This window comes from Panthera onca, chromosome A1 (genome assembly GCF_046562875.1).
Source record: "Panthera onca isolate mPanOnc1 chromosome A1, mPanOnc1 haplotype 2, whole genome shotgun sequence".
NCBI lineage: Eukaryota > Metazoa > Chordata > Mammalia > Carnivora > Felidae > Panthera > Panthera onca.
Genome location: NC_138339.1, coordinates 105,103,077 through 105,129,796, shown reverse-complemented (window position 1 = coordinate 105,129,796; position 26,720 = coordinate 105,103,077). Strand labels below are relative to the sequence as shown.

General features: G+C 43.5%; 2 long non-coding RNA genes across 3 annotated transcripts in view; one reads left to right on the top strand and one right to left on the bottom strand.

The window, feature by feature from the left end:
- The window catches only part of LOC132681315 (uncharacterized), a 234,699-nt gene that overhangs the window by 32,182 nt on the left and 175,797 nt on the right, over positions 1-26,720 (top strand). The window lies entirely within an intron of this gene.
- On the bottom strand, positions 11,518-17,662 carry LOC132681316 (uncharacterized). Its single transcript, XR_009611005.2, has 3 exons — positions 17,635-17,662; positions 13,378-13,575; positions 11,518-12,796 (listed from the first exon to the last, which is right to left on the bottom strand). It is a non-coding gene; the product is annotated as an uncharacterized LOC132681316 (long non-coding RNA).

Below are 26,720 nucleotides of genomic sequence, written 5' to 3'. Positions count from 1 at the left end.
AGCACATACTAAGTGGTTCAGGGGCTCTGTGTGCAGTCAGAGGGGAGAGAGGATATTACGCTACCTCAGCCCTGGATTAACATCGTGACGTCAGCTTTTCCCTGAGAGCTGTAGCGATGTTTAATCCTCAGGTTGCTATAGAATCTTTCTAAATATTTAGGCATTGGATCTCAGGTTAAAACTGGAAGGTACAGGCTTACCAGGGCGTAAATCAACTGAAAACCGGTACCAAAAACCAAACTCCCACTTAACATTGCAGTGAGTGTGGGACACCTGCGTGGCTCAGTCCGTTGAATGTCTGACTTTGGCTCAGGTCACGATGTGGTTTGTGAGTTTGAGTCTTGCATCGGGCTCTGTAGTGACAGCTCGGAGCTTTCTTGGGATTCCCTCTCCCCCCTCTCTGTCCCTACCCCTCCTGCCCTCTCTCCCTCTCTCAAAAGTAAGTAAACATTAAAAAAAAAGTTTAAAAAATCCTAACCCTTCTTAGGATACGAATCTTTCACCTAGAAAAACAAGTTTGTGTCAAATAGTCCATTTACTTCCTTCCCTTTTTTGATATGATAGGATTATATGGTCATAGATTTGAATATTTAAGATACTTCTTTACACAAAGGTCAAAGAATTTCATCTTCTTTCCTATCTAGTTTCAGAATGCCTTCAGAAGAAACAAGATGGTAACTAAATTTCCCTTGTTATAGGTGGCCAAGGCCCTGAAGTTGGAGATTAAGTGATTTGTTGGAGGTACCACAACTACAGTTGGGATCTGGTGTAAAAACACACATTCTCTTGCACTGTTCAGTGCAGATGGTACTTGACGTTGATAATGCATCTCAAGTGACTCCTTATCTCTGTGTATGGTATACCTAAAGAATACGCCCCAGGCTGCAGATTGGGGCTCAGCCTTTTTATGCTTGGGGCTTCTGCGTGGCTGATTTCACCCCCGTGAGAGTGTCATGATGTTGGCTGTCACCAATGGCTATCCCCATTTTGCCAATGAGAAAACCGAGACCCAAGGTCTTACAGCTGCCAGAGACTGCAGTAGGGTTTGGACACAACTCTACCTGACCCATCCTGTATTAGCTGCGTGTGGCACATAGACAAACACATATATGAACGTGAAACAGATACAGCAGGCGTGTGTTCATCGTTCACCAACATCGACGGGGAGTCAGTATTCTCAGAAAAACTGAAGAGTAAACATTTAGGATCAAATTTGATTTGCTGGTTCCTAGTTACAGTAAAATTGTTAGCGTCTGTTTCCTTTTGGCCAGAGTTAACATTCTGAAAGAAAGAGAGGGTTGTTGTACACAGGGGTTTTCTATGAGTGACGAAAGGATGGGAGCCCCAAGGGAGAGGAGGCTGGTCGAAGAGGACTTCCCCACAGTGTGGCCTCAGTGGCCTTGATTGTCTTAGGAGAGATCTGATTTTGGGCAAGGACCCTGGGCAGAGTGAGAGAAGGGGCCCTAGGCAGCTGTTAACAAGATGTAATTAGCCTTGAAGGGCCCAGGAACCTCCTGACCTGGGGAGGATACCATCTGAAAGCCAGAATCTCAGCAGGGGAGCTGAAATCTGAGAGAGGGCAGAGAAAGCCTTCCGACATGACAAGCTGGGAAAGGGGGAGAGTTACTCTGGGTTCAGGCCATCTTTGCTGATCTGGTAAGAAAAACTCTAGCTTGGGAATCAGAATGCTTTCCTGGTATCAGCATCACTTGGGAACTTCTCAGAAATCACCTGCTCAGACCTTCTACCACATCTACTAAATCAGAAGTGCTGGGCTGGGGACTAACCAAACAGGTTTTAGCAAGCTGTCCAGGTTTTGCATGCACCTCATCTTTAATCTTTGAGAAGCATGGCTGTAAAATAGACAGGGCCATATAGGTTATCTCTGCTAACAGAATGAGAAAGAAGCTTGTCACAGGTAAAATTTTACATTTGTTTGTGTGATTGTTTGACTAATAGCCATGTGCAGTACTAGGCTTTAAATGCACACCACGTGCCAAGGATGGCTAGATGTTTACCGGGCACAGAGGAAGACTATGTTTCCCAGCCTTTCTTGAAGTGTAGTTGGCTATACGGTTGGGTTCTGGCCGATGGGATGTCATGGAATCCATGTTAAAGCATGGATCCTGAGAGAGACACTGCCAGCCTGTATGAGACTATGAGAACAAACCTGTATTGTATTAAGTACCTAAGATTTGGGGATTGTTTCTCACAGCAGCTTCTATTAACTGGCCTGATTAATACAGACTGTAAGCAAAAGAGCGGGAACTAACTGGTCCAGTGTTAGCTCGCTGTTATATCCAGGTTTGATATTCAGAATGTTAACCATTGCTGTGGCCCAATGAATCCACACGGACACTGCCTTGAGCACTGGGTAGGATCCTGGAGACCCTCTGCATTTCTACGTTAACTCTTTAGTTGAATGATTTGGGGGAAATCCAAGGGTTCCAGAGGTAGGAGACATTGTGTGGGAGAGTATGGAAGAGCTTCAATATTTTAATAGCGTACATACCTGTGGTGGTGCATGCCAATTATATCACTGATGCTTAGCACAATCCTGGCACAAGTAGGTGTCCAATAAATCCTTTTATTTTTTGAGTTTAAACCAGATAATTTGAATTTAATGCAGCCAAGGTCCTAATTGAGCATTGAAGTTACAAATTGCAGACATCTGTTTAGAGTCTCTCCTGATGTAAATAATCCATGGAACCTAGGGATGTCTATATGGGCTCCATTTGATTTATTTGCCCTAAAGGATGAACGAGGACCTCCTTTTACAATTGTGAGTCCTCGATCTTCGTTGGGTTTCCAAATCCTTTTGGCGTTTGATGAAATTTACAAGTTCCCTTCCTAAAGGAATGTAGATATACACATAAATGCAAGGATGTGGATTCTTTTCAGGGGATTCATGTGTCATTTGAGCTCCATTTCCAGGCATGAACAGTAAAACATGGAGAAATGCGGTTTCTGGAAGTCGCTAAGTGTGCTCCAGGACTTGCTTGCCTTTGAGCAAAGAATACATATAACTCATAAAAACAGGACTTGGGAGGTTTCTGCGGCATCTGTAAATTCACTAATGTTTGCTTTCTGAGTTCCTGTCTTGTAGCCTGTAGTGAATAGTGTCATAAACTTAAAAAACAAAACAAAACAAAAGGGTTTATGGCTTTGTATAGAAACAGGTATTAGCATTCACATCATAATTTGTAAATGGGTTTTGACTTACACACTAGGGCAGTGTATAAAAACCCACACGTTATGTCCACGCGCTTTCTTCTCTGTCTCCGATTCTTCTTAGAGAAACAAGAGGTTCTTCGCACTGCCAGAGCCTGTTTATTTGAACACCCACCATTGGGGGACTACCTTCCTGTTCTCCCACTGGATATAAAAACTGTCGGATGGTGAGCCCTGCCGATCTGAAGGGAGGAATTTGTGGCAGGTGGGCAGTTGAATGACTCACTTCCCGACATTGGTACAGTGGGAAAAATCTCATTCATAAATGTTCTCTCACTTGCAGCCACTTTAGCTTTAGGAGGTTTTTATTACTGGGTCATTCCAGACCCTAAAGAGTCTTTGGCATGATCTCAAGGGATGTGAGGACACTTGTTATTCCACAGTGTAGGGCCACTCCAGGGGCCAGAGATAGACATTCATCCTGAAACAGAGGTTGACGTCGTGCCAGAAAAAATGAAGTGGCAGTTTTTTAAGGTAATACAAACTCAAAGTAACCCTTAGCAAGGTTAAAAAAAAAAACTGTTATGGCTGCCTAGACCTGTTGCTGTGAAATGAGCCCCTACATTTTCATGTCTGAGGATTAGGTATTTTAGGGAAAGGGGTTTAGAGAATCTCTGTAGTTGGCCACAAGCAGATAGGGAGTGCTGTGTAGACGTGCTATCCAGACAGGGGCTGGCAGTGCTTCTGCTTGGCTGCAGCAGGTCTCTGTGGACAGGTGCAGCGAGAATAAAGCCAAAGGTGGGTCGAGGAAAAGGCTGGGGGCACTTGGGAGTGCCTCAGCAAGAATTTGAGCTTCATTCCATGAGCCATAAAATATTATTCAACATCTCAGCATGTGAGAGTGAGGGAAGCAGTGGCACGATTTGTCCAGGAGAGAAGCCAGGAGTGGCACAGACTGGACACATTGGGTGTGTGTGCCCAAACAGATCACCTACCCGGGTCACTTTGCCTTGAATCTGCTGTGAGTTTGCTCCTCAGACACTTGGTGGTTGTCACCCTTGTGCCCTGGAGGAGCCCCATACATGTACACACGTGATGGGCTGGCAAGGCTGAGCCATGGGCAGAGGTTGATTGGGGAGGGAGAACGTGGTACCAGGAGTAAGGAAGGTAAAACAAAGGTCGGGGATGAGGTTACAGACAAAACTGGAACCAGAGAGAATGTCAGGGGTCACAGAGTCAGAACCAGTCAGGAACAATGGATCCTGTGGGTTTTGGAGAGCCTTAGGGTGGGGCTCCCTAGAACCAGGCCATGAGGGCAGAGCAGCGGTCTCCAGATAAAGAAGCATCCCGTGTTGGGCCTGTTACGGGGCTTGTGCTCTAGCCCATGGGTTCCATGCAGGCCTCAAGCAGCTTGATCACCATGTCACCAAGCCTCAGAGAGCTTTGGTCACTTGCCCTGAACCACACACATCCTGACTCTACCAAGCTTGGAGCTCAGACTCAGTCTTGGATCTGTTTAGTGGTCATGTGGGAACTTAGGTAGAACTGGCTTTGGTGTTCATCTTGGTATAACATGAAATGGGGGCTGGTCTTTCCCTTGGGGTGCAAGCCTACCTATGTGCTAAATGGAGACCCCGACAGGTCCCAGAGAAGCCTGAGACTGTGAAGGCTGGAGGTTTTCTGCCTTCTTTTCACCCTGATGGCAGATGCGAATCTGATAGACAGACTTTGTATGGAAGTCCGGGATATGATGGCCTTGAAGCTGGGCCGCCTTCTCCCTCACTGAGATCCCTGGCATTCTTTGAAGCAGATGAGTGCTTTCATTCCTCAGAAAGAAAGAAGGAGAAAGCAAAAATTGGGTGGAGCACAGGTCATGAGAGCATCTTTTTCTGGGGAGATATGTTTTGTGTTTTTCTCTGGAGCAACTTTGAAAGACTGCTGATCCGAGAAGGGGTTCTAGAGTCAGAATGTCTGAGTTTTATCCTGGCTGTATTGCTACCTGCATGCCTGAGCTTGGGTAAGTTATCAACTTTCCCTGACCCTCAGTGTCCTCATCTCTAAAAAGGGCTAATGATAATAGTTTCTACTTCATGCATTTGTTTTTAGGTTTGAATGAGATGATACAGGAAGAGGACTCTCTTAGTGCCGGACATAGAGTATGCCCTTAGAAATGTTAGTCGCCAACAGGATGGTGATAATGACCTCAGAGTCTATACCCAGTTTCACATTAGCAAAGAGGCATTTCTCATAAGCAACTGGGAAGGTGACACCAAGGAGGGTTATGTTGGTGGGAGTTGATCTTATAAAGAGCAAGAACTTGCCTGGAGGGGTGAGGGTGTGCCACTCCTGAAAAATTACTTCCTAGCTGGTGAACCTCATGCTCTTGGATGACTCATTGGCAGAGGTGAGCTGCACGGTCCATAACGAGGAGCAGTTTCATCCCCTCCTGTGGGACTGGTAAAGCTATAGACCTAGTGTCAGGGGAAGGAGGTAAGGGGCTGGCACGGAGGGGGAAAGGAGGGGGCAGGTGGGAGAGAGAAGCCCTGGCTAGAAACCGAGCCAGAAGCCTATCTCAAACAGAAGACAGCTCATGAATCAACATGAAAAGTCCCCCCAAAAGGCCAGATGTGCAACCCCATGAGAAAGTTTATCCTCCAGATGTGACATTTTAATGCGATTAAAACAAGCCTTGACAAAGTTGAGCCAGACAGGGGGCAGAGGGTAGGGGTGGTCTGTGAACTACAGATTCTTTGTGAGGTGAAGAAAATGTATAGGAATTCTCTCCAAAGCCTCAGCAGACTTAGTATAGACCAGTAATTGTAGACTTAGTATAGTTCTAATGAGAAAGCGTTTTAGTTTGGCAAACACATCTGTGCTGCGTGTCCCAAAGCCCAGCAGTATTCCCCTGCTTGCCTTTTGAACTCTAAGAAGTGGCACAGCAAACTCCAGTAATCACAGGAGATTTCAGATTGCCAGTGGGTTTATACCAGAAACATCTTAGCACAGGGCTTAAGAAAACCTCACACTCCAATTATGTGCTGAGAAAGGTCCCTGGGTGGAATTTCCTTAAGAAGAATTCCAGTGTTTCGTACAGAGAGTTCAGCAAGCAGAGGCCATTTTGACGTTCTGTTCTAAAGCCAGTGTTTTTTGCACAATTTCCATGGAAAAGTGGTGAAAAGTTCTGTGGCCATTAAGTTTCTGTGATTTTGGACCGCTTTGCCTTCTAGCAGGGGGGCACTGGTAAAGAGGATTCTAAGACAGTGAGCTATGTGGAAAAAGCAGGCAGATTTTGAAAATTTGAAAATAACACGCATTCTTGGGGTACATGTGACTAGAACTCTATTGTGTGGTTTGAAGTGCTGGGTTCTTGGACTGAATTTTCAGCCTCTTCTTACTGTGGCCTTTGTGAACAGATCACTAAGTCTTTGTCATGGTTCTTGCAGTAGCAAAAGAGAACAGAAAATAATTCTTTTCCTCGATAGTAGCACTAGGATTGGACGAGAGAGGGTGAGCTCTCACTTGAGAAGCTGTGTGTATGAGTGTATGTCCGTGGCATTTTTCTGTGGCTTGTAGCAGATGCAGCAGTCCTGCAGTCATCTCAGGTTGTACAAGATCACCAAGGCCAGGAGAGGCAGTAGGTATAGACGAAGTGAGCTGCCGGTGCTGAGGTATACACAGACAGCACGTCTGGGTATGCCTACTTCTAAGGCAGGGTCTAGTTGGTATGAGTATGCGGGTAGGTATTGTTTCGGTATTTATTGTTCTAGACACTGTACAGGCCTGAGTTTACCTGTTGGGATAGCCTTACCAGGCAAGGGTAAAAGCCCTAGAAGTTTTGAGGTGAACAGATTCTGTGTTAGAGCCAAGACTCTTCAGGAGCCAGCTCACTACTGAAGCTGTCTTCCAAAACAACATGAAGACTTACTACTTACTAACTGTGTATTAAGACACAGGGTTCCTATTGAAGGTTCCTATTGCTAATTGGACAGAGTGTCTTAGATCCAGGGTCCAAAGCCCTGAGAGCCCCAGGAACTGACTTCCAGCTTTTAGCATGGCATGCTTCGTCCTCGGCCAACCACACTTTTCCCATCCCTCCTACTGTTGACAGTAACACTGAGTGATTGCCTCTTGGGTATGTCTCTCCTCATCCTGTTTTCTGGTTGCTTTCATTCTGGGTAGAGCCTCAGCAATTCTGGGGCAGAAGAAGAAAGAGCCGTCACTTGGTCCTGTGGGGTTCTGTTTGCTGGCACATCCTGTAGAACAGTGAATACTGTGTTCAGTCATAAGCGCACTTTGCCCAATGCTTCTCATTCTCTGTCCTGGGTATGTGTGTAGGCTGCTTGTCCTAGCTCCCTGATGGTCGGGAGAGACCATTTGAGTAGACCTGGCAAATGAGTTGTGAGTAAAGGGACACGTATCACCTCCCAGTTGGAAGATCTCAGTGCCAATGTGAGACATTCCAGAGCTCTCCCTTCTGGGAAGCACCCACGATGGTAACTTGACTCTGATAAAGGGACCCTTTCTGCTCACCTGTGACAGAGACCTGCATTGCTTGTAAGTGGCTCAGATTTTGGAGTTTACTTGTTAGGGCATCATACCCTGGCCTATCCTGACCAAGGAAGGCAGTTACCTTTTATGAGAATCCAGGGTCTTCTTTCCCTGTATTTTGTGTTTTTAGAGTTTCTAGAAAGGCAATTCTAGTTTAGAATATCACTACCTCACCATAGTCCCCACCCTGCTCCCAAGCTTTCCACACCTGGCTGAGGCCATGCCACTTAGGGCAATTTGCTCTTTGTATTTTGGGGCCTTTGCTCTCTAATTTTAAAACAAGGGATTGGGTGAGATGGCCTCCAGGGCCACAGCTGGCCCTCTGCTCTGCATCTCAAAGGAGAGCTGGTGTCCTAGGTACCTATTCTGGTAAGGCTAACATCCTGAGATGATGATGGTAGAGTTCATGGATCTTTCTCTAAGGCCACAAGAACTTCTGCCATCTACCCGTTCTGTCTCCATAGTCTTTGTGCATTTTATTCCTTCTGCCTTCATCACTGGGTTTCAAGAAGCTCCATTGTCACGTCCCCAGACAGGACTTCCTTGAAGTCCAGTGTAACACAGTTTGCTCACTCTCATGTCATCTACTTTCACCTTCACTAGGGCCCTAATAGTGCTTGCAATGGTCACATTTCTTTGTTAGTTTACTGTTTATTGTCTGTTTCCCCTTCCAGAAAATAAACCGCCCTGGAGAAAGGACTTTGTCTTTGTCGTTCATTCTTTTAGCTCCTATGCTTAAAACCAAGCCTGACACATGGTTCTCAATAAATACTGGTTGAATTATTGCCTCCTATACGAGGGTCCATGGAAGGTAAAGGGAACAGCAGCCTGGGCATACGTGAGCTGTACCCAATGCCATAGTAAGCAATCAGCTGCCCATGCACCTGCCCTTCTGGGCACAGTATGCTTTCAGGAGCTGGTTTGTTGGGAGCCTAATCAAATTAGAGGCATTTCCCCTATTGGTTCCCACATCTGGAGGATGAAACTCATAGAATGAATTCAGGAATACATTCAAGGTAAAGTCAAGGTGAAGTTTGGGGGATTTTCCAGCAATAAATTCACAGTCTGCCTGTGAGCAGCAGGGCAGCAAACAGGAGACAGGATGAGCTGGCGTAGGACCCCAGGAGCATGGGCAGTCTTTGTGCCTCTCTGCCTCTGGATGTAGACATGGCTCAGAGTAAATGATGCTTTATTTAATTGCATAGAATGATTACAACACTTGGGGTGCCTGGATGGCTCAGTTGGTTATGTGTCTGATTCTTGATCTGGGCTCACATCATGACCACATGGTTCATGGGTTTGAGCCCCATCTTGGGCTCTGCAATGATAGTGCAGAACCAGAACCTACTTGGGATTCTCTGTCTCCTTCTCTCTCTGCCCCTTCCTTGCTCATGCTCTCTAAATACATAAAATAAAATAAAATAAAATAAAATAAAATAAAATAAAATAATCTTTTTTTTTAAAGGAATGATTACAACACTTAAAAGGAAGGGCTTTTAAAGAGATGCCTCCATTCACAAGATGCCCACAGTATATGCACTTGGCAGTAAATTTCCAAGGGAGTATGTGAACATTGGTTTCATAAAATCTTGGTCTTCTTTCCATTATCCATTATCCCTTTAAAAAAATATATCTATTCAGTAATAGCCAGAAAGTGAAATAAAACCCTGACAATAGAATCTCATTTAGTTTTAAATGGGAGAATAGACTAGCATCCAAACTGCCTTGCGTTGAGTTGGAAAGAGTGAGTTTGGGAGCAGACCAGTCTGCCTTCTTTTCTCACTTCCAGGTGATATGAAATATAAAAGAACATTGAAGAACTGGTTTTCAGAGTTCCCAGCTTTTTAAGAAAATGTTCCTTTATTGCCAAACACCTGGTCTGTTGGGTACCAGTAATGTCATTGTACAGCCTACATGGATGTTAGGCCCAAAATTGGTTAGGCAAATTGAGGGGTCTGTGAAATTGACCAGGTGTTTTGATACTATCCTTAAGCTTCTGGAGAATCACTGAATCCAAATGTCTAATTCAGAAATTAGAACAAATGTACTCTTAAAAAAATGGGCTTTTATGCATTATGCATTCTTCCTTTTCTTTTTTCAGAACATGAAGGGAATGGCCAAGCAACTGGCTCCCCTTTTTATACCAAGCCATTCCTGTTTGCACGAGAGGGCTTCCTACCACCCAGGGGATCCAACCTGCATGCGATTCGACCTGCAAGCGTGTTGGGCGGCGCTTGGCTCGATTCAGAGAATCAGGCTCAGCCTACTCTCCACACAAGGGCCAGTTTATTCGGCTCCCACTGTTGGCAAAGCGGCAAATTGCTCTTTTGTGGAAGTTGGGGAGGTCACAATTGGCTGTCTGTTTCTTGACGGACACACTAAAGAGGCAGGGTGGCCTCTTTACCCCAAGCCCAGGACAAGCATTCAGGAGCTTTGCCTCCTGTTGTCAGCTCTCCCACTAAAGGGCCTTGGCCCTTCTGAGTAGGTCAGCTAAACCGCCTGTGACTCAGCTCTTTTCTTTGCAAGTTGAGGGTGGTCAGATTAATGTGGGAGCCCTGAGGCTCGTTTGAAAAGTCCTTTGCAAATGCCAGCTCGTGTAGAATGGCTGTCTAGTTTATGGTTTGGGGACTGACACAGATGTTGGGGAATTTCCCTTTCTTGGCTGGAGTGGTCTTCCATGTAGAAGGCAGGGCTGGCCTGCTACAGAATTCCCTTCTTCTTTTCTGCTTTCTCTTGGGACCTGATCCCCATGGTTTGGACTCTACCATTGCCACTCAGAGCCCACAAGCCCTACCATGTCCTAAGTCTCTTCTCACTCCTCTTTCAGATAAAAACTCACTTTTTCTAAGTGTGAAAGAATTTGAACACACAGTTTACCTAGAAGAAAATTTAGTAAGTCAAACATCACATGGAATAAATGCAGAGCTTTGAAAATAATTGAGGAAATGAAAATGCAGACAGCTTAAGTTAGCGGAAATAACTTCTCACCCATAGTGGGCTAAGGAGACACACGCACACACACACACACACACACACACACACACACACACTAATAATAGTTACACTCTTGCTTTGAGTGATAGGCTCCCCTCAAAAGAAAGAATGGTTTGTTAAAAAAAAATTCCATAGCAGTGAAGTCTGTCAATAAATATGTACATAAGACAACAACCATCCAAATGGTGATCGGTAGAGTAATATAACTCTGGTTCCCCATCACTGTGAAACGTTAAATACTGGTGAGGCTCAGAATAGGGAGCCAGATTGAGGGCCTGCTTGGCCACTACTCTAACAAGCCATTGACCCTGGTAGGTGGCTGTCACCTTAATAAGGCATATTGTAACAGAAAGATTAAAAATTACTGTTATAAACAACTATTGAAATGTTAATACTTAGGTTCATGCAAACATATGATATACGTGACATAATCTTTATTGAAAAATATAAGCAATGATTATAACTGTGTAAACAGATATTTATCATGTCTATATGACTCTCCAGAATGCACTCAGAGTGATGAACAATGATGTGAATTTGTTTCCATATTTATTATAGAACAGGGAGCTTTATGATGACATTGGTAATAACAAAGCAAACAAAACAAGACACCACCACTTTCCAGTATGTCTCTCCAGGATAGAGAGAGGGATTTTTACTTCTCTCTTTGCCTAGCACATGGAACATAGTAAGTGCTCAGCATACGTTGGATAAAAGTCGAATGAAATCCAGTCACATTAGGAGCAGGCTTTCTGCCATTGAAGCTGTGCCAAGTATATTGACCAGCTAATATACAGCCACACCCCTCCCTACCTTCCCTACTTAATACTTTTATCCATGTCGGATTCAGATACATCTACAAGGCTCTTAAGAAAGGAATTAAAAACAATATGTCAAGAGTGGAAAAAGGGACTGGCTGGTTTTGGTGAGAAAGTCCTTTATTTGCCGTTCAAATTATACAGTGAAGTCAACTGAGTAAATGTCTTCTAGTGGGCCTTGTACTAGCAGAGCCTAGACAAGTCTAGACAAGTCTAGTAGACTTGTCATGATGTCCTGTCATGGCATCTCTTTGTCATGATCTGCCTTGTGATGTCCTGTTAGGACTCACAGGGAAGGGAGAGCCATGCCATTGTCTAACTCAGACTTCTGAACGAGCATGATTTTCTCATAACCTCATGTGATAAGCTGAGAGTTTCTTGAAGAAGAAAAAAAAGAAGGCACTCATTTTAAGGCAGGAAATAGGATGGCTCTTGAGACTAGAAGAGGGAGGGAGAGATTTTGTCTCTTCTAGGCTCAGAGGTGACATCAACATTTTGGGGTTGGAGGGGAGTGCACGTCTCAACATAATATGGTTAAGGATTGAAGTTCCTTCTGTCCCAGCTACTCTGGCATTGGGGTGAAGGTGTCCTATTTCCTTGGAAATGGTATGAGTGTGTGCAGGTGTGCATGCATGGGTGCATTGTGTGTGGGTGTGGGTGTGTGCGTGTACTGAAAGTATAGTGTAACACACTACAGTAGTGTTGGGAGCCCTGGTTACAATGATGTAGAGTAAACAGAGCTGGTGTAGCATGTAGGGAGAGAGATTTCCTCCATTTATTGAGAAACCAAGATGTTTCACTTTAATCAGCGGAGGTGGAATCTTAGCCCAGATTTACTAGAAATTAGCTTGAGGGAAAAGTTTTGTGCTTTATGGGCAGGGCACCATTTCAGGGAAGCAAGAGTGAGGACCTAAGAAGTTGTGAGGCAGGGAGGGAGGGAGAGAAAGATACAAGGGGCTGTGTTACAGAGCAGAGAGCAGCTCCAAGCACTAAGCTCCAAGCACAGGTGACTTCTCCATCACATGTGATGTCTTCAAAGCAACCTTATGAATAGGCATCTCAGAACTGCTCACTCCCTGCACTTCTTGTGTAACTGGTCATGATGGGAAACAGCTGGAGCAGCCAGTGCTTCTGGGGGTACAGCCATCCAGTGCAGGAGTCTCTCCTTGCTGGTTTTGGCATGGAGGCCCGTTGGTCATGGTGGTGACAACAGCACCAGTAGGGGCAGATGTTGCACCTATGAGGACATGGCTGAGGCTCTGTGGCTAGAAAACAATGGACAAGACATGTGTCTAAGACCTCAGACTTGAGCGGCACAGATAGGCTAGCGCTGGTGGGCACGTTTGGATTACTGCAGCTCCTCAAGACCTTTATCTTGCATCAAGCTGTCGGGATGCCCATTGTCATGCTTAGTTCTGGCATTGTTATAGCAGTTGGCAGAGATTGTGCTGAGCTCTTTCAATAATACCAAGTAACGGTTCCGGCAATGGCAGCAGCAGACAAGTTGGCCATTCCATGGAGGATGCAAAGATTGATTTGGGGATTTTCTTTCCATGGGGTGATTATCAGGACTGATTCCCTGCTGGGTAAGCATTCTTAGCATTTTGGGCTTATCCCAGGTAGAGGAGACAGTCACTCATTCCTCATAAGGAAACTTGAAGTCATTCAATTAGAATACTTAAAGATAAGTGATCTGGTTTTTATCTCCCCACACAGTGGAAAGGGACCTATCCAAGATTAGCAATCATCCCCAGAGCTTGATCACATTTGTCTTGAAGAGGAATTCCCTTGTCAAGGTAAAAAGAGGGAATATAGAAGGTGGAAGAATAAAGAAAAGGGGACTTACTATTTAAATGTTCCATGGTAGCAGGGGCGCCTGGGTGGCTCAGTTGGTTTAGTGTCTGACTCTTGACTTTGGCTCAGTTCTTGATCCCAGGGTCCTGGGATCGAGCCCCGTGTCATACTTCCTGCTGAGCATGCAGCCTGCTTGAAATTCTCCCTCTCCTTCCCTCTGCCATCTCCCCTGCTCAGATGCTCATTCTGTCTAAAAAAAAAAAAAAAAGTCAGTGTTCCTTGGTAGTGATTGTGTTTACATCGGTACAAATGTGATAGCACAAATGAGTTATAAGTTGTGAGGGCTCAGCACATGTATTGAGACATAGGCGTTCCAAGTGTTCAGCTTTTAGCAGCAGCACACGCAATATATCTGAGTCAGGAGCTCTGGGATCCGTACCCTTCCCATCTGTAATGTCTTAGTTCACGTGTACCATGCTAGTTTTGGGGATAAGTAATAATTGACTGTGGAAAACTTGAATGACAAAATATCATATGTGAATGACAATGACCTTTTCTCAGTCACCAATAAATATTTACTAAGCACTAAATTCAGTTTTTTTTTAACTATCTTTCTTTTTTTTTTAATTTTTTTTTTTAACGTTTATTTATTTTTGAGAAGAGAGAGACAGAGCATGAGTGGGGGAGGAGAGAGAAAGAGGGAGACACAGAATCCGAAACAGGCTGCAGGCTCTGAGCTGTCAGCACAGAGCCTGAAGCAGGGCTTGAACTCACGGACCGCGAGATCATGACCTGAGATAAAGTCGGATACTTAACTGACTGAGCCACCCAGGTGCCCTGCACTAAATTCAGTTTTAAATGGCCTTCGGTTTTAGACCCAAACCAGGGGTTTCATCTTGGTGTTATATTTTTAAACTTTGAGGTTAGATTCAATCAATGAACTTTTTATTTAGAGAATCTGACATTTCTCTCATGAGCACAATCAGTTAAATATAAGATAGCAAAATTAAATTCTTACATGTCAGACGCTTTCTATCTTGAAGACTAGGTTTGCTTTCTTGGTTTATGAGGCCACCAGATCTTCTCATCTGTTTAAGTGGCCTAGTCATCTTGGTGAATTTATAGCTGTGGCTACTTGAGAAAATTATAGCATTAGGCCACAAAATGAATAATTGATATGAAATGTGTATTGATTAAGACCCAATCAATGAAGAATGAGAAAATTTATGTTTTTGTGTGTGTAGAAGGAGTTTCATATTATTTGGAGATGGAATAATATATCTCTGGGTTTTGTTTGCTTTCTTATTTTTCCATGCCTACATATGATCAGCACTTATTTTCTTAGTATCCTATGGTTATTTATCACATCCTGTTTCATTTTAAGGCTGTTCATTTTACATCACTCATCTTTTTCTCCTAGGTTTTAAGCTCTAAGAGGTCCATGATTATAGCTCAATTTCCCCTGTAGCCCTCACACAGTTCTAAATTTAATAATTTGAGAGTTTTGGTTGTATAAGAACTGACATTTCTAGTAAATTCTCCAGAATTGGCTAAGGACATGTTTAAATCACCACAGAACTCTGTAGCCTTTTAAAAGTATTCTGACACCTTGCCTTGAATCACATCTCATTGAAGATTCCTATAAATTATTTCTGAGCAGGTGAACGTTTTTGAGTGTCACATGTGAGGAATCATCTGGGAAAGACATTGACTTAGCACTTCTCAGTGCTACCAGAGGTACATTCCCAGGTTGCCTCATTCCAGAGCACATTGATAATGTCTGCTAATGTCTTAGATCTTTGAGGAAAGCATAACCCCATGCATACCTGCTTCCTCTGAGCAGACTTCTTTATTTGCTTGGCAAACACTGGTTCTTGTGCTACCCTGAAAACCAGGCTGAGCCCAGGTATCTGACAGAGAGGGTTCAGAAATGCTTCTGGAAAGGAAAACAGGATATCCAGATGGCCTGGAGCCAAGTTTTAGGTTGAGAAGTACTGCTACTCTTTTGATCTTGCATGTTCAGCACCAGCTTTTCTATGGTAGGCTTCTGGTAAAGGTCCTGGGTACTGTTAGCACCTGTGACCTTCCAAAGTCATGGTAAGAGATAAGACTTTGTAGAGAGACAGCATTGTGGAATTTAGATCGAAGACTTTTAAAGTAGTTCTTACATGTTCAGGGCAGTCATCTCTGTTTGGTTTTGTTTCTCGTGGTTGTTTTGAGCCATGAGTCCCCAGATACTCAGCTAGGCATTAAAGGTGATACTGGACAAGGTAGAATTGGACACCCAGGTGACCTCTCAGCCCACTGGAGTCTTGGATGGGCAGGAAGAAGGCGGCTGTATTATCACCAACAGATCCAACCTCTAGGGGGGTGGTGGTATAGGGACATGTGTGACCACATGGTACTACTTTTCTTCTTCTTTCAATTTTGAGCTCTCCAAACACTTTTGAAGGATAACCCAGTGAGTGCCTCTCTAGGGTTTTGAGAAAAGCGTCCCAGAGGAAACTGTGCACTTCAACTATGCTCCCTTGAAGAAAAGAAAAATGTACCCTCCAGCCGTGGCAGCAGCGTGAGCACTTACCACAGCAGCCTTTGCAGGGGTCTTAATCAGCACTCCCCATTTGGGGAACCCGCCCCTGCAAGTAGGCTCCCCCCCCCCGCACCCCACCGTGTCATGAATATGCATGAATTTGGCTATAATTAGGTCACAAAGCAGATGTTATTAATCATATCATTACCTGGGGAAATGATCTATGGTACCATATAACTACCGTACAAGGTCTTATCCGCACTTGGAGCTTCTTGCTTTCATTTACAAAGAGATTGTAAAGGAAAGCCTAGTATGAAAGCTGAAATACCTGCTTTCTGTTTAAAACAGGGTTCTCTCAGGAGCAGACGTTATCTGGCACGGGAGGGCTCGCTTTCTCGTGCCAACGATGATTAAACAGCAGCAGCTAGAAAACAGCGCTGATACCCAGTGGCCACTGCCGTTTCTCATTATTGTCGGAATGTCTTCAATTGCCCAGGGATGTATTTTTTTCCTTGTTGCCATTGGTTTAATTATGGCAATGCCATCCTATGGGAGAGAACTAATTAACCTTCTGTCAAGAAATCAACTCTCCTATATTGTATGTGACATTAATGGCTCTGTGTGTTTCAGGGCAATTTTTTAAAGGTACTTTTCTGTTTTGTTGTTACTGTTGACACCTTGAGAGCAAACAGTTTTCTAGCAAATACAGATGTATGCAACTCTCTGAACTTTCTGTGGCTATTGTATTGCTGTTAATAATTAGAAGTAAAATGATGGCACACAGAGGGTAATTTAGTAAACCAGAAAACATTTCTCACAGGAGCATTTACTACCTGAAGTAAGTAGAAAGGAAAACTGGAAGTGAGGAGGGAGAGGGAGGGGATAAGAAGGGGCAGGAAGCTAACATTCACTGGGTCCCTGACACATATAAGGCAGTTCAGAGCTCCCCAAAGTGGGATTTATTCTTCTCGTTGTAGCGATGAGAAAAGTCAAGGTTCTCAGAGGTTGTAAAAGTAAAACAGAGCCAGTGGTCACACTGAGATTGGCATGATTTCAAAGCCTGGGCTTTTTGTAGAGAAGCAAGTAACAGTCCTGCCACGCATGATACCTTCCCAGGCATTTTTCTGTCTGTGATAGCCCTCACTGTTCCCAGCCGTCCAGTGTGTGGCTTCCCTTATTGTAGCAAATATTGAGGTCTTTATGTGATGAACTGTTTTAACTTTATTCCCAAATCTATTTGATATCACGTCTTGTTTTTTTTCTGTCTTTTCTCAGTCCCATTTCTTATGCCATCTTTTACATTCACAGTGGTTGTCTTAACTCCTTTCTGAAAGAGCATGAGATGTAAGGAAATACAAATAACGCTCACAGTTACCCACTATGGTAAATGTAGTCATTCTCTTTATCTGAGAGAAGTCAGTTGCCTAGATCCCACACCTAGAGGAATTGGGCCCTGACCCTAGTTCTTTTGGTCCCATGCTTGTTTCACCACACCGCGTGGCTGATTTTTAAAATTACTGATGATAGAGGAGGGAGCACCAGAATCAAGGCTATATTGAATACATAGCTTATACTGAGGGGTGGAAGAATAATGCGGTCTTTGATGAAAAAGAAAACAAACCAGAAGGAGCATTTTTCACCTGTGTGGTGAACCAAAAGCTAAACTGGACATAGACTATTATTAGAATGTTTCTGTAGATCCAAATACATGAATTTTTGTGAACTAGCTTTGTTGTTTGAGTCTATTAATTCACACAAGTATAGGAATAGTTTACATACCTGAGTTGGTGACCAAGATCTTCTTTCTTTAGTAGACTCTTGAGTGTGACTCCGTCCCCATGAGAACCATTACTAAATATTTACCTTGGATCTTCTGAATACAAGGCGCTTTATATAATTTAAAGACACAGCGTCTTCTCTGTTGAGGTTAAAAAATAATAGTAGATTTGCATCTGTTGTTAAGCAAGGTAAGGCACAAATAAGTGCTACTGCTTAAAGGGTAACACTTGAATCCACATCTGTATATAAATAGCCTTCCTTTTCAATGTTTGAGACCTCTGGAAAAAACCTCAGAGATAAAGTCAATCCCACCCCCTCCTGCTGTGTACATGAGAAAACTAAAGCAGAGAGAAGGAAGGTGCGATAGCCTCTTGTGAAGCCTGGACTTACCTTGTAGACATTTTTCAACAAATTCCTACACTACAAATCCATATGGATCTTGTCAGTTGCTTCACTGTGGGAAAATCAAGGAGAGCTGACCTGCTGCTTAAGGTGACATTTCTCTAGCAGTGTCCCCAGCTAGTCCTTGGGTGACTTTTCCTGTCCTAGTTCAGTCATAAAACAAATGTCACTCGTCCCTCCCACCTAAGAAGCTGAAAGCTGTGGAAGAAGTAGCTTCTGAGTCTTGGAGGTGATGCCTGATAATCATGTATCTCCCTTTCTAAGAGGAAGTAATGCTGAAGTGACTTGGTCAGATTTCAGGACATTGAAGGAGCCACGTTTTCTAGTGGGAAAAGCATCACACATGGGCATAGCTGTCTGCTGCTTCCTCGATGTGAATGATGTTTAGAACAAGAGCTTTTTCCTAGATTTGTTTCTCTTGCTCTTCTGTCACCATGTTGCCAGGTAAGTGGGATCTTTTCCCTCTTCTCACAGAAACGTTTAAGTATTAGAAAGTTTTCATTACATTTAACCTGGTGGCTGGCAAGGAAAGGCCATCCTGCAGTCTTCAGACTCTGTTACGAGTCTTGTCATGTCTACCAGGGGACTCTGTGGGTAATGTGCACCTGGCAAGTAGTAAGGTGGAGTTTTATTTCTGGTTTTCCATTGTCCTATGTGCACATCTGCCATAGGAAAGCACAGAGCTGGAGGTAAGGGATAGGGTGGGGTGGGGGATGAGAATGAGGAGCAGTGCTTACTAGGCCAAGGCGGAATTGGAACCTTTCTGTATTATTCTGGCTATATTGCCATGTCACTGTCTCATCTTGCTCTCTCACATAGCTCCCCTTGGATGCAAATTAGGGAGCATTTCTCCTGGGGAACTGCACTCAGAAAGGGCAGTCTCAGGATGGAGACAGCAGTGAGAATGTGAAAAAAAAAAAAAGAAAGAAATGAGAGACCAGAGAGAGACCCCTCTGTGTGAGCCCAGGATAGACACTGGTTTGAAATCTGCCCCATTTCTGGATCTTCTAGTAATTGATTTAAAAAATGTCCTCTCTCAGCCATTTTGGGCTGGGGTTGCTGTTAACTGCACCTGAAATGACTGTAAACCTGTCGACGTGATTTCCAAGGTAGGGAAGTGTGGAGGAGGAGAGGAAAGGAAGAGGGCAAAGCACGTGCTCAGCGCATGGCCAGACACAGAGAAACTTTGCTCGTTTCGCATTCTGTCTACAGATGATCTTCATTCCAACTGGCCCGCTCTCCCACCCCTCTCTCTTCTTCCTCCTTATCTCCCTCCTTTCATGTTCTCTGTCCCTTTCACTTTCAGTCTCTCACTCTTCTGTCTTCCAAAGTGTTTTCAGGGGCAATATGGGTTAATGACAGTGTCTTTCACTTTCATGGAAAACAGTGCTGAGTTCAGGTCCCTATGTTAGCAGTCCTGGGATGTGACCTTTTATCTATGACACTGAAGCACTCACAATCTTGGTTACCTGTGTGTAAAAGAAAGATAATCCCTGTCTCACAGAAAAAGTGGGGAGTTGAATAAGACAAGCACAAGCAATTCGTAGTCCCTAGCCTGTGCTCAGCACACACATGTGTTCTCTTTCTCTTGCTTTGGTGACTGAGAAAGTACAGTTTAGCAAGTCCTAGATGGATGTTGAAACATTTATTCAAAAGTAGCTAATCTTATGTAAATGGTGTTTCTAAATTGCTGCCACATTTTGGAAGGCCTAGAGTTTTTCTACAATTAATGAAAACACTTTCTCAAACAACTTCTGAGTAGTAAGAATCCCAGTGAAAGAGAAAAATTTGGCTTTCGAAAGAGATACTGATGAATTTCCTGATAGTGTCTTTTCAAGTAGAGCAGCTGTGATACAGTGACATGATTTTGCTCCCCTAAAACATAGGGGGCTAATTGGAGGATACCTAAATTAATTCTAAAAGATATCATTATTTTGCCTGGAGTAAGTTTAAAACTGGAAAATACTTGAAATCATATGTTTTATTCAATATCAAATTCTTTATGTTTATGGTGAGGAGACTCAACAGGTTTTCTTCTGGACCTTTGAGAAAATGGACCTGGGTACATGGCAAGATCTAGGTCTTTGTGCTGCTTTCCCATGATAACCAGACGCTTTTCTTAGAAATAGTTGAGCTGTCGCATTTTGGCAAACTCATAATATCCCCTCCTTAGCAGTAGAGGCAGGTTAAAGCATACGTTTATAGTTGATTTTATTTTGAGTCAGTTGGGCAGTGCCTACTGTGTGCATGCCAGAGGGAGGTTTTACAGCTGAATGTTCTATTCCGGTGTGTTAAGGTCTCTGTGGTCTGTTTTAGGATTCCTTCTCAAGTTTATTAACAGTTTTATATATGTCATTTGTTTCCCATTTTATGCTGTTCCAAATTTTAAACATGCCACAAGTAATTTCCTTTTCTCTTCTTCCTTTCAACCTTATTTATTTTCTTTGGAATGCTCACAGACACGTCTTATGTTCTGAGGAGCTGTCGGTTATGTGACCCTCTGGGATCAGAGTGATTTTGACCATGAGAATGGGCATCTTTGAGATCTCATGGAAAGTGGCTCTACATCAGCCGTCTGGACCTGGGAAATGCCATCCCATTGTTCCACTGAGTGAATGTAGGCCACACAGAGACAGGATGATGGATATGCCGTGATTCTTTGATGCTACGGAGGAACAGTTTTTAAAAATAACTTTGTATTTTGGAAGAATGTTAGATTTGTAGAAACCTACAACTGCCAAGAGAACACACAGAGTTTCCAAACATTCCTCACTCATTTTTCCCCCATTGTTAACATTTTACGTCACCACAGTACATTTGTCACAACTAACAAATTACCATTGTTACAGTACTATTAAGTAAACTCCAGATTTTATTTGTATTTCACAAGTTTCCACATTCATGTTCTTTTTCTGTGCCAGGATCCAGTCCGGAGCACCATGCTGGAATTGGTTTTCACGTCTTCTTAGTCTGTGCTCTGTGACAGTTTCTCAGTCTCTCTGTGGTGTTTAGGACCTTGCTGGTCTTGGGTTCATGGCCAGGCTTTGTTGATGCTCTTTATTTTGCATGTGTTTGATGTGTTTCTCATGCTTAGACTGTGATTATGGGTTTGGGGAAGAAAACCACAGAGAAGGACCCTCCTCATCCACTTGACATGTTATTGGGGGCACATGGTATCTACATGATTTTCACTGATGAGGTTAACCTTGATCGTTCGGTTACAGTAGGTTTTGCCAGCTTCTCCACTGTAAGGTTATTATTTTTCCTTGTCTATAATCTTTTTTTATGCAAATCACTGAGTCCAGCTCATGCTCAGCGTGTGATTTAAGCTCTACTTCCCAGAGGGGGGAATATCTCCTTACAGTGTTTTGAATTCTTCTACGAGAAAGATTCGTCCCCTCTCTCCAAGTGATTTTTTGAGGTGTGGATGTAATGGAAATCCTCTGAGTCAGTAAGAGGTCCATTGCTCTTTGCTTGGTATAAGTAGAAACTTGGATTTTTCTATGGGGTTCTTTGGGATCATTAAGAGACAGGAGGAAATTTCTGAGGTAGTCATTTCTGCACCACTGAGACAAAGGGGCATATTTTTTAGATCCTCTCTGGCCTTTGTTCAAGCATGTTTTCCCCATGCACCCACCTAGAGCCTATACCACTCCTTCAAGACCATACCTTCTGGTATCCAGGACCCTGGAATTCTCTGCCCAGATGGCCCCGAGCCCACTTCCAGGACCTCTGTGGTCCTCTTCTTCAGGTCTGTCTCCAGAAGGAAGAGTGGGCCACTGATAGGCAAATTTCTAGGCCTAGGGATAATTAATGGCTACTGTGGACAGAATCTGGATATGCAGTCTGGGTTTCTACATATGTGTGGATAGATGTGCAGGAGCGAGCTAGGTTTGGGAAGGCAAGGGGACAGTCAACAGCTCAGAGGCTGGGATTGCTTCTCCCGTCGAGGCCACTCACTGATGTCATGTTCTGGTCCAATTCTGAGAATTCTCATTTCGAGTCTGGCTATTCAGGTTGTTGGAAAGGTGTAGCTGTTAAGAAAGGAGAATAGAACATAGTTGAAGAGTTTGCTGGGCTTTATAATTGAGATATATGACATGGGGACCTCTATTTATACTCTTGCCCTGGGCTCTGAAAATATTTGAGATAGCCAAAAATATCTGTTTATGCACAAAACTAGGTGGAGAAAATGTTGGGGCTTTTGGCCATATCTGTTTCTCACCTCCAGCACTCTGGAATGCCATGCCCTCCAGATAACAGCTATGGCCATGCGTATGCTGACTCTTCTTGGGACACAGACAGTCTTAAATTCCTTGAGAGGTCTGAGTCGAGGGACTTCTCTGCTGTCAAAATAGAGGCCTTGTCTTTGCTCTTGTCTACCTAGAATTCCCTTTTATTCACTTAAATCTGTTTTCACCGCTCTTTACCTATGCAACCCTCCATTACCTGAAATTCTCCTTTTCCCATGAAGTTTTCCTTAGTTATTCAAATCTCTTCTTCAGAAAAGTGATACTATTACTCATTTGTAGATGTGGCTCCCTCCAGGTCACTCTTCTTTTCCTGTGCACACTTGGAATGCAGTGGCCCCAGACTCTAGGCTATCCCAAAGCACAGTGAGCTGAGAATTTAGCATGGCTTTATACTCAGTGTGGCTAAGTATAACTATTCTACTTTAAAATCTATTTAAATCAGAAATATTTTGGAGGAAGGCTGAGAGAAATGCTTAAAAACGGGTACAAATTGATGGTTATTCACTAATCATTATTGATTCCTTAATCAAATCATGATTTTCTCCCAGGATTATTAGCATGTTTCTTGTAATTCCTCTACAGTCATGTGTCTGATTCAAAAGTTATTTTGGGGAAAGATGAGGAACTGTAGGATTTCAGGTAACCCTGGGAGGTGCCAAAACCCTGTGATCAGATCTGAATCAAAGAGTTTTATTGGCTCTTAATGGTGACTTTTTTTTCCAGCCTTGCCTGGGGCCTCAGTTCTTCTCTTTCTTATAGTCTCTAGTCTCTTCGTGTTTTTTTTTTGTTTTTGTTTTTGTTTTTGTTTTTTGTTTTTTGTTTTTTTTAAGTACTTATGAGAGAATTGCCTTTTTGTTTTGGGGGCTAAGCCAAAATCCATAGAAGGTAATGTAACCAGAGGATGCTGTCCAGATTAGAAGGAACTCTTCCGCCTTTCTTGCCTCTCCTAATGCTTTTATTCAGTAAATTATTAAAGGTATATTATTCTTACTATTTTTTAACAGTTTTGCTTCTCGAAAGACAATATATTCCTCTTCTGTGTTTGCTAATTATTTGTTTTGAAAATAGGGCCAGTGGCTATGATAAAAGGTACCAAGGTTTAAATATAGAGTTATAAAGTGATTTCAGGGAACAAACTGAGGGTTGATGAGGGAGGTGGGGAAAATGGGTGATGGGTGTTGAGGAGGGCACTTGTTGGGCTGAACACTTGGTGTTGTATGTAAGCGATGAATCATGGGAATCTAAGAAGCATGAGCACACTGTATACCATCTACGTTACCTAACTTGACAATGAATTTTATTAAAAAAGCTATGAAGTGATTTTGCTATGAAACTTATACAGCGTATGTTTTCAATTTTATGTAATTTAACATTTAGTTACATTCCATCTTGCATTGACTTGTTGCTTTCATTCATTCAACAAATCTGTATTAAACATCTACTGTTAGGCTGTGTTCTAGGTGCTAGGAATATAGTAATGAACACACAGGTAAAAATTATTGCTCTTGTGAAGCTTCTATTTTAAGAACCCAAGACAGTAAAAAGAATTAAGTAATATGAACACTTTTTTGGATGGTGTTAAGTGTTAAAGAGAAAAATAAAACAGGAAAGAGGGCTGGGATGTGCGGGTGGGGAGTTGCAGTTTAAATAGGATCATTTGGGAAGGCCTTACAGCAAAGACTGATGGAGGTGGGGGAGCAGGACACTTGGATCTGGGAGAAAAGACATAGGAAATAGCAAGTTCAGAGTCATCTAGGGAGCAGGCCTGGTGTGTTTGCCAAGCAGGGAGGAAGCAGGTGATGACAGCAGTGAATGATGGGGGTTACAGAAGATAACACTGGGGTGCCAAGTGGGGGCCAGTTTGTGTGGGACCCACTTTGGCTTTCATGCCAGTGGGATGGGTGCCATTGTAAGGGCTGGAGAAGAGCAGTAATGTAATCTGACTTAATTTTCAAAGTGTCACTGTGGCTGCGTGTGGAGAAGGTTCCAGTTTGAGCAGCAAGAGAAACCAGTGGCCTGTCTGGTCTAGAGGCTGCTGCGATACTGTAGGGGCAGGGTGATGGTTTGGGCCAGGGTTGGACATTGAACAGATACTGAGAAGAGTTCGGGGTGTAGAGATACTGTATATGTATGCTTTTTAAAGAAATAACAGGTTTGTTTAGATATACTATCCACGACACCCAGTTAAAGTGTACAACTCACTGGTTTTTAGTATATTCACAGATTTGTGCACTCATTACCATGACCAATTTTAGAACATTTTCATCACCTTAAAGTATCCCTTAGCCGTCACTGCTCAATCTCCTTTCAGTTGGGCAACTGAGATGGGGAAAACTGTAGAAAGTACAGGGTTGGGGAATTATCGGGAGTTTACTTTTAGGAGCACCTGGGTGGCTCAGGTCATGATCTTGCGGTTCGTGGGCTCAAGCTCCACGTCGGGCTCTGTGCTGGCAGCTCAGAGCCTGGAGTCTGCTTCAGATTCTGTGTCTCCCTCTCTCTGCCCCTCCCCCACTTACATTGTGTCTCTTTCTCACTCTCAAAAATAAATAGACATTAAAAAAATTGGAGGGGCGCCTGGGTGGCTCAGTCGGTTGAGTGTCCGACTTTGGCTCAGGTCACGATTTCACAGTCTGTGAGTTCGAGCCCAGCGTCAGGCTCTGGGCTGATGGCTCGGAGCCTGGAGTCTGCTTCCGATTCTGTGTCTCCCTCTCTCTCTGCCCCTCCCCCGTTCATGCTCTGTCTCTCTCTGTCTCAAAAATAAATAAAAAACGTTAAAAAAAATTGGAAAAAAATATTTTTAGAAATGCTAATTTGAGATGCCTATTAGATATTTAAGTAGAGAAGGGAAGTTGGCATTTGATACGTGCTGTAGAAGTTCAGGGGAGGAGATGTGGCTAAAGATGAAAATTTGGGAGTCATCAGCACGTATCTGTGAATTTTTTCTGAATGAGATTATTAGTTCCTGGAGGTCATTTCATACAGTGTTGCCCACCAGGTTGCAAGGACCTTCCCTACAGACATCCCATGTTCATATAAATGAGTTCCTGCATAGAAGTTGGCCCAGTCCCCACTTCTGCCAAGCTTGAAGCCCAACCAAGATGTCAGGCCCCACATGGAGGAAGCTGGTGACCAGCCTCATCCAGCTCTCGTAAACTCTCCTGTCTCCTTCCACAGCATCACAGCCGCTCAGTCTGGAACTACTCCTTGGCCCACTGTTTGCATTTTGTTTCTCCCTACCCACCTCTCTCCCAACAATTGGATCTTTTCTGCTTTTGTCTCCTTTTTAGTATGTGACCTACAATATTATCTCCTCAACTGTGCTGACCCTTGGGTTGTCAGATCAGACACTCCAATCCTCTCCCCCTTAATCTTGGTGTAGAAGAGTCTGAGGAATGCCTGTCCCTATTCAGCCAGAGCGTGATCGTTTCACCTGCTGCGCAGTACCTCCCAGGCAGTTTCGTGTTCTCAGCACCACTGACATTTTGGGCTGCACAAGCCTTTGTTCGGGGGCTCCCCTGTGCACTGTAGGGTGCTTAGCCCCACTCCTGGCTCCAGATGTCTCCACATGTCAGTAGTACTCCCCCACCATTTGTGAAAAACAAAAATGTTTTCAGACACTGCCCACTGCCCGCTGTCACCCGGGCGGGGGGTGGGGGGGGGCAAAGTCCCTTCTTACTCCATTTGAAAAATAGTGCCCTAAGTGAAAGTGTGGTAATTGTGAGTGTGGTCCCTTCCACCTCTAAAATTTGGTTATTTTATATCTATTTCAAGCAGTCCTTCTCTCATTAATATACCTAACCTTTTCATTCTGTTTGCTGTTTGACTCTCTACACCATGATCCCATTCACTTTTCTTTCCCTCTTTCACTTTTTTTTCCCCCCTTCTTCTCAGCTCATCTAAGGGCCATCTGTGAGTCACAGAATGGTGATGCTCCTGGAAAATAAGTGCAAAAATTAAGGCACATCTACATGTTGTGCAAGAAAAAGGAAAACCAAAAGTTTTAATAAAAAAAAAATTGCCCTGAAAAATTAATCTTAGTCATCTTTAAAGGTCTTATCAGAATCTGTAACATCATCTATTCAGTTCCGGTAGTCTTCAGATTCAAAATCTTCCTTAGGCGCCAACATCAAGTGAATGAAAGCACTTTTGGATTTAATTTAACGTTGTTGCCATTGATTAATAGTATTGTAAGAGTATGGCTTCCCACACCCAGGGTCCACTTTGGCTGTGAAGGGATTGTTTTGGGATAATATACTTGAAGTTCCAATAAATGACTCTGAAATGAATTCTTGGGAATAGCTTCTAAGCTGGTGGCATCTGCTTTTCATGATTGAATTACAATATAGAATCGGCACATGGAGGCAAGTGGTGGGTTTTGTGGGACTGAGGGTATTCCAATGTGGCTTGTTTTTTTTTGTTTTTTTTTTTTTT